Genomic DNA, 8121 nt, shown 5'->3' on the forward strand with positions numbered 1-8121 from the left:
AGTATTCAGACCTTGACTTTTTCCACATTTTGTTACATTATTCTAAAATGGACAAAAACATTTCCCCTCATCAATCTACACACAATACCCCATAATGACAAAGCAAAAAAAAAAAGTGGGACATTTTTGCAAATGTATAAAAAAACAACAACTGATATTTACATAAGTATTCAGACCCTTTACTCAGTACTTTCTCGAAGCACCTTTGGCAGCTATTACAGTCTTCTTGGGTATGACGCTACACGCTTGGCACACCTGTATTTGGGGAGTTTCTCCCATTCTTCTCTGCAGATCCTCTCCACCTCCGTCAGGTTGGATTTGGAGCATCGCTGTACAGCTATTTTCGGGTCTCTCCAGAGATGTTCGATCAGGTTCAAGTCCGGGCTCTAGCTGGACACTCAAGGACATTCAGAGAAAAGTCCCAAAGCCACTCCTGCATTGTCTTTGCTGTGTGCTTAGAGTCGTTGTCCTGTTGGAAGGTGAACCTTCACCGCAGCAGGTTTTCATCAAGGATCTCTCTGTACTTTGCTCCGTTCATCTTTCCCTCGATCCTGACTAGTTTCCCAGTCCCTGCTGCTGAAAAACATCCCCACAGCATGATGCTGCCACCACCATGCTTCACCGTAGGTATGGTGCCATGTTTCCTCCAGACATGACTCTTGGCATTCAGGCTAAAGAGTTCAATCTTGGTTTCGTCAGATCAGAGAACCTTGATTCTCAGGGTCAGAATCTTTTATGTGCCTTTTGGCAAACTCCAAGCTGGCTGTCATGTGCCTTTTACTGAGGAGTGGCTTCCGTCTGACCACTCTACAATAAAGGCCTGATTGGTGGAGTGCTGCAGAGATGTTTGTCCTTCTGGACGGTTCTCCCATCGCAACAGAGGAACTCTGGAGCTCTGTCAGAGTGACCATCGGGTTCTTGGTCACCTCCCTGACAAAGGTCCTTCTCCCCCGATTGCTCAGTTTGGCCGGGCAGCCAGCTCTAGAAAGAGTCTTGGTGGTTCCAAACTTCTTCCATTTAATAATAATGGAGGCCACTGTGTTCTTGGGGACCTTCAATGCTGCAGAAATGTTTTGGTGCCCTTCCCCAGATCTGTAACTTAACAAAATCCTGTCTCTGCGCTCTACAGACAATTACTTCAACCTCAGGGCTTGGTTTTTGCTCTGACATGCACTGTCAACTGTGGGATCTTATATAGACAGGTGTGTGCCTTTCCAAATCATGTCCAAAAATTGATTTTACCACAGGTGGTCTCCAATCAAGTTGTAGAAATATCTTTGTGGCATTTTTTACAACACAATCAGTTGTGTTGTAACAAGGTAGGGGTGGTATACAGAAGATAACGCTATTTGGTAAAAGACCAAGTCCATATTATGGCAAGAATATGTCAAATAAGCAAAGATAAACATCCATCATTACTTTAAGACATGAAGGTCATTCAATATGGAACATTTCAAGAACTTTGAAAGTTTCTTAAAGTGCAGTCGCAAAAACCATCAATCGCTATGATGAAACTGGCTCCCATGAGAACCGCCACATGAAAGGAAGACCCAGAGTTACCTCTGCTGCAGAGGACAAGTTCATTAGAGTTACCAGCCTCAGACATTTCACCCCAAATAAATGCTTCACAGAATTCAAGTAACAGACACATCTCAACATTGACTGTTCAGAGGAGACTGCATAAATCATGCCACCATGGTTGAATTGTTGCAAAGAAACCACTACTAAAGGACACCAATAATAAGAAGAGACTTGCTTGGGCCAAGAAACACGAGCAATGGATATTAGACCAGTGGAAATATGTCCTTTGGTCTGATGAGTCCAAATCGGAGTTTTTTGGCTCCGACCGTCAAGTCTTTGTGAGATGCAGAGTAGGTGAACGGATGATCTCCGCATGTGTGGTTCCCACGTGAAGCATGGAGGAGCAAGTGTGATGGTGTGAGGGTGCTGCTGACCCTGTCTGTGATTTATTTAGAATTCAAGACACACTAAACCAGCATGGCTACCACAGCATTCTGCAGCGATATGCCATCCCATCTGGTTTGCGCTTAGTGGGACTATCATTTGTTTTTCAACAGGACAATGACCCAACCCACATCCAGGCTGTGTAAGGGCTATTTGACCAAAAAGGAGAGTGATGGAGTGCTGCATCAGATGACCTGGCCTCCACAATCACCCCACCTCAACCCAATTGAGATGATTTGGGATGAGTTGGGCTGCAGAGTGAAGGAAAAGCGGGTGCTAAGGTGCTAAGCATATGTGGGAACTCCTTCAAGACTGTTGGAAAAGTATTCCAGGTGAAGCTGGTTGAGAGAATATCAAGCGTGTGCAAAGCTCTCATCAAGGAAAAGGGTGGCTACTTTGAAGAATCTAAAATATGTTTAACACTTTTTTGGTTACTGCATGATTCCATATGTGTTATTTCATAGTTTTGATGTCTTCACTATTATTCTACAATGTAGAAAATAGTCAAAATAAATTAAAACACTTGAATGAGTAGGTGTGTCCAAACAATTGACTGGTACTGTATGTAAATAAGGTATTTCATTTTTTTTTATTTTATACATTTGCAAAAACAATTAACAACCTGTTGTCGCTTTGTCATTATGGGGTACTGTGTGTAGATTGATGCGGAAAAAAAGTAGTGTAATCAATTTTAGAGTAATGCTGTAACATAACAAAATGTGGAAAAAGTCAAGGGGTTTGAATACTTTCTGAATGTACAGTATAGTCCGACACAAATCTAAGGTTGTTACCCAAGCCGGCTGATCGTTCGTTCTTTCGGTTCGGTTGCCAGAGACGTGACCCAGTCCCTTAAGTCTTTTTGTTCTGTTCCCAGTCGTTCGTTCTAAATGTTCCATTTCCATACTGGCTGGCAACGTTCTTATCCCTTGCTTGCTACTGTAGCTAGCCAATTACGGCTAATTTACAGTCACGTCAAACAGTGCAGCCAGAATAACAGCAAATTAGCTGCATTTGAATTTGTTTAAACTGTGTTCTAGTGACATTTATTTGCACTGAATCTCAGGGAATCTCAGGGTTTGATGAATGGATTATTTTCATTTTAGTATCAGGTTGTTATCAGTGAAGTTGATCGTTTCTAATCAATACAATTTGGCCACTGGGAGGCGACATTGGCATTTACTAAAGTAGACTATTCACTCAATGTGATAATTCAACCACTGCTTATGAGAATGAGGGCAATTTGCTGCACCAAATAAAAGTACATAAAGTTAGAAATTGCCTTAATATTAAGAAAAGCTGTATCTTAATTTTTAAATATTTGTATAATGAATACAAAATGTGTGAAATATTGCAAGACAAATTATTATTCATTCTCTGCACACATCAGGGGTCTGAAAAAGACTAAAGGTTTCACCCATATAGGAAATACAGGAAATACAATACAAAGCCTATTGACATGAGCAATAACTATACTGTTTTTGAGTACATTGAAATCAAATGAAAAATGTATCCGAAATTTCCAATATTGACTCAGGATTATTAACTCAAACATTACAATAAAGATTCACATCTCATTCATTTAACCCACCAATAATAATCTGGACCAAGAAATCAGTGATTATCATAGATTTTTTTTTAAATGAACCAATTAAACCCAGGGACAGACTGGGGAGAGAAATCCTCCTGGGAATTTCTAACACACCACCCTGATTTTGGCCTCAAGGCTCCCACAATTCTCTTCCCTTGAGACCACCATTATTAGCTAAATAATGGCAATTCTGCACTAAAATTACTACCAACTTTAGACCAGCCCTCTGGGCTAAAGATGAACCAGTCAATCTGGCATTTGCCAGAACCGCCCTATGGCCAGTCCGTTTCTGATTAAGCCCCTTGGAGAGGCCTGATACTGGAGAGGTAAGTCATGAGGAAAAGCCCCTTTAGACAAGAGGTGAACATCATAGAAAACGTATGTGATGACTCACACCATACCTGACTATTTGTTTGAAGTTGACTGATTGACTTATCCAAGCCGACTATACAACAATGTGCCATGAAATCGCTACCCGTTCACTTTCTATGGTTCTGTCCATACGATAATGACTTTTGACAAGGTTTCAAAGCCACATGGCTTATTCACAGGGTAGGAAATACCTTGGTGTGGTTCTCATGCATTCAAACTGTGGACCCCTCTCACTGAATAATAGGCTGGAAAAATAGGCTATTTAACTGTTACTGATACACAACGGATAGCCTATCTTTTACAGCTCAGATATAATATAATAGAACAGATCAGAATAGAATAGAGTAGAATAGATTGTGTCAGTAGTGAACTTCAGTATAACAATATATCCAGTAAGCTATGACAGATATATAACCAGACACCTCTGTTCTCTTGGCCCTCCCGAGGTTCCTACAGAAGGAACATAATCCTGTAGCAACAAGAAATGTGAATTATTATGTTTGCTACAGAAGGAACATAATCCTGCAGCAACAGGAAATGTGAATTATTATGTTTGCTACAGAAGGAACATAATCCTGCAGCAACAGGAAATGTGAATTATTATGTGAATTATAATGAATGGATATTTTTTGCTTTACAGGAAAATTCTCAGCAACAAAAGAGGGATCAAATTAAGATCTTACATCTGTAAAATGTCAAATGTAAATGTAAAAATGTATGTGTTTCTCATCTGAAAATTACATCTGAAAACCTCTGTTGTGTCTCGGTATCAGTTAGAAACAGGAGTCATTACAGATTCCCCATGCAGTAAACATGCTGACCCTCTCCCTGAACGAATGCTAATCTTATGCTATTGAGGAGCATATGGAGCGTTCATATCATAGGCCTACTATAGGAGAGATCAGGAATACATGTTTGAAGTTATTATAAGAGGTCTTCAAAGAGCTTTACTGGAGAGCACTGTACTGGAAAATGCACCAAATCCCTTCCACAATGGTAATGTTTTGAGAAATCTATTTTTAGATCAGAACTCTACCAGTTACTAGGTTACAGTAAATGGTGATGTCAGTCAATGTGGTGTCAGGGAATGTAATGTATGTGTCAGTCAATCAAAATGTACTTAGCAATTCTATTAATAGAAATGGTGGGTTATTGGTTATTACCATTGGTTATTTTTTAGAATGAGTATATCAGAGAGTCCTACAGCTGGTATGGACATTTAGTTCCTTGGAAGTTGTGAGAAAGTACATTTTTGGTTTCCCATTGGTTCTGGGAACAAAGCCATAAGTTTCTTGACCGGTAAAACAGAATGTTTTTTAAATGTTCTGAGAAGGGAAAATTTAGCCTGTTCTTGGAAAGTTCATTTTTAGGTTGCATGGAGGTTCTGAGAACGTTTTACTATGGTTCCCTGAATGTTTCCTGGGAAGTTTTATTAATGTTCTGAGAATGAAAATGATAGGTTATTTGAAGGTAATTAAATAACGTTCTGAGAATATGTTTTAATAAGACTTTTAATAACACTGCTATCTTAGTTTGGGTTAACTGTATGGAACTCCAAGCACAGATAGGAAATTAATTTGCTTACCCATTAATCATTACCCATTTGCTTACCCCTGGGGTGACAGGTAGCCTAGTGGTTAGAGCGTTGGACTAGTAACCGAAAGGTTGCAAGATTGAATCACCGAGCTAACAAAGTAAAAATCTGTTTTCTGCCCCTGAACAAGGCAGTTAACCCACTGTTCCTAGGCCGTCAATGAAAAAAAGAATTGTTCTTAACTGACTTGCCTAGTTAAATAAAGGTAAAAAAAATAATTATGTTCTCTGAATGTTCTGAGAAAATGATTTTAAATAGAACCATGAGGAAACCTGCAGAAAACGTTATGCTGAAGTACTGAAATTCCAACCTGAGAAGAATATGGTTGTCAGAGTGTTATGTGCTACCTGGGTAGCTTGCACAATTCCCAGAACGTTGTGGGAAGGTTGTATGCAAAATAACCATAGGACAATCACACTATCCCAAGCTTTAAGAAACATATAAGTCTCAGAACGTTATGTGCTGGCTGGGTTACGTATCTCAAACATGTTTTCTAGTAAAGATTGGATCTCAAAATGTTACATTTACTGTTAATAATGTGCACACACAAAAGAATAATGAGAACAGAGAGAGAACATATTGAGTTCCGTTTACTTACACCCACTTACTCTATCAACACACAAATCACCTCTGACACCAGGGATGGATCTCAGCCCGAATAACACCCACATTCAGTCTTATAGTGTGTATGTGTATGTGTGTGTGTGTGTAGAGTAGTTAGTTAGACCCACCACCACCAAATGACAATTTCTGCATACCCAGCAGTTGACTTCTCTAGCACTCCCTCACAAGAGATTTAAAAAATGATCCACAGATTCTGCAAAATAAACATCTGTTGCAGCTGTCAGACTAAATCTTGGAAAACAACATGGTCTTTCAACAATATTGTGGTGTAGGAATGATGCCATGGTCCATGTCTATATGGAGGCAATGTTATAAGCCACTTTTTTTGTTGTTTTGTATTTTCACCCCTTTTTTCTCCCCAATTTCATGGTATCCAATTGGTAGTAGTTACAGTCTTGTCTCATCGCTGCAACTCCCGTACAGACAAAGGTTGAGAGCCATGCGTCCCCCGAAACACAACCCAACCAAGCTGCACTGCTTCTTTACACAATGCCCATCCAACCTGGAAGCCAGCCACACCAATGTGTCAGAGGAAACACCGTACACTTGGCTACCGTGTCAGCGTGCACTGTGCCCATCCCGCCACAGGAGTCGCTAGTGCGCGATGAGACAAGGATATCCCTGCCGGCCAAACCCTCCCCTAACCCCGACGACGCTGGGCCAATTGTGCGCCGCCCCATGGGCCTTCCGGTTGGGGCCGGCTGCAACAGAGCCTGGATTCAAACCCAGAATCTCTAGTGGCACAGCTAGTGCCTTAGACCACTGCCCCACTCGGGAGGCCTATAAGCCACATTTTAATCAAAAGTTGGTTTGCAACCACACCTGGCTTATCAGATACAAAACACATTCGAAGAGCATTACATAAACATTGTTTATTTTTTATAATGACAATGTTTTCACCTTTCCATAATTAATTGATTGGCACTCAAGATTTATTCAGTTCTAACCAAATGGACAATCAAGTATCTATTTCTATTCTATTCTATTTCTTTCTATATTATTCTGTCCTGTTATGATTTGATCTGATCTCTTCTGTTCCATCCATTTCATTATGTTCTGTTCCCAGTGGTGTAAAGTAACTAAATAAATCTACTTTGAAGTACTACTTTGTATTTTTTGGGGGTATCTGTACTTTACTTTACTATTGATTTTGTTGACAACATTTACTTTTACTTCACTCCATTCCTAAAGAAAATGATGTACTTTTAACTCCATAAGTTTTCCGAGACACCCAAAAGTACTTTTCAAATGTTTAGCAGGACAGCAAAGGGGTCCAATTCACACACTTATCAAGAGAACATCCCTGGTTATCCCTGCTGCCTCTGATCTGGTGGGCTAAATTAACACAAATGCTTCATTGTAATTTTTGGAGTGTGCCCCTAGCTAGCAACAAATGAAATAAGCAAGACAATGGTGCCCTCAGGTTTGCTTAATATAATGAATTTGATTTTTTAAAATACTTTTACATTTGATGCTTACGTATATTTGACCAATTACATTTACTTTTGATACTTAAGTTTACTTAAATACTTAGTTTTAAACTTTTACTCAAGTAGTATTTTACTGGGTGACTCACTTTTACGTGAGTCATTTCAATTAAGGAGCCTTTACCTTTACTCAAGTATGACATTTGAGTACTTTTTCCACCACTGTCTGTTCCGTTCCATGCTATGCCATTATAATGTGTGAAGGGACATATCATTCCACCAAATCGCTGGCTGGTAAAAAAGAAAAATGGCAGTTGATCATACCTTACTTCCTAACTGAACAGTTTTTTTTTATCATACCTTACTTCCAAACTGAACAGTTTTTATAGGATACATAATTATGTATCTATAACGCATCACTACTCTGACAGTTACACCCCACCCCTTTTCACGGTGCTATATTTCCTTTAAACCGTTTTTCAAATCACACCCCCAGGGAGGGCTTACAATTATAAAACAGAATTTAATTGGATGGAAGCAGAGATACACGC

Source organism: Salvelinus alpinus, chromosome 9 (genome assembly GCF_045679555.1).
Source record: "Salvelinus alpinus chromosome 9, SLU_Salpinus.1, whole genome shotgun sequence".
Lineage (NCBI taxonomy): Eukaryota > Metazoa > Chordata > Actinopteri > Salmoniformes > Salmonidae > Salvelinus > Salvelinus alpinus.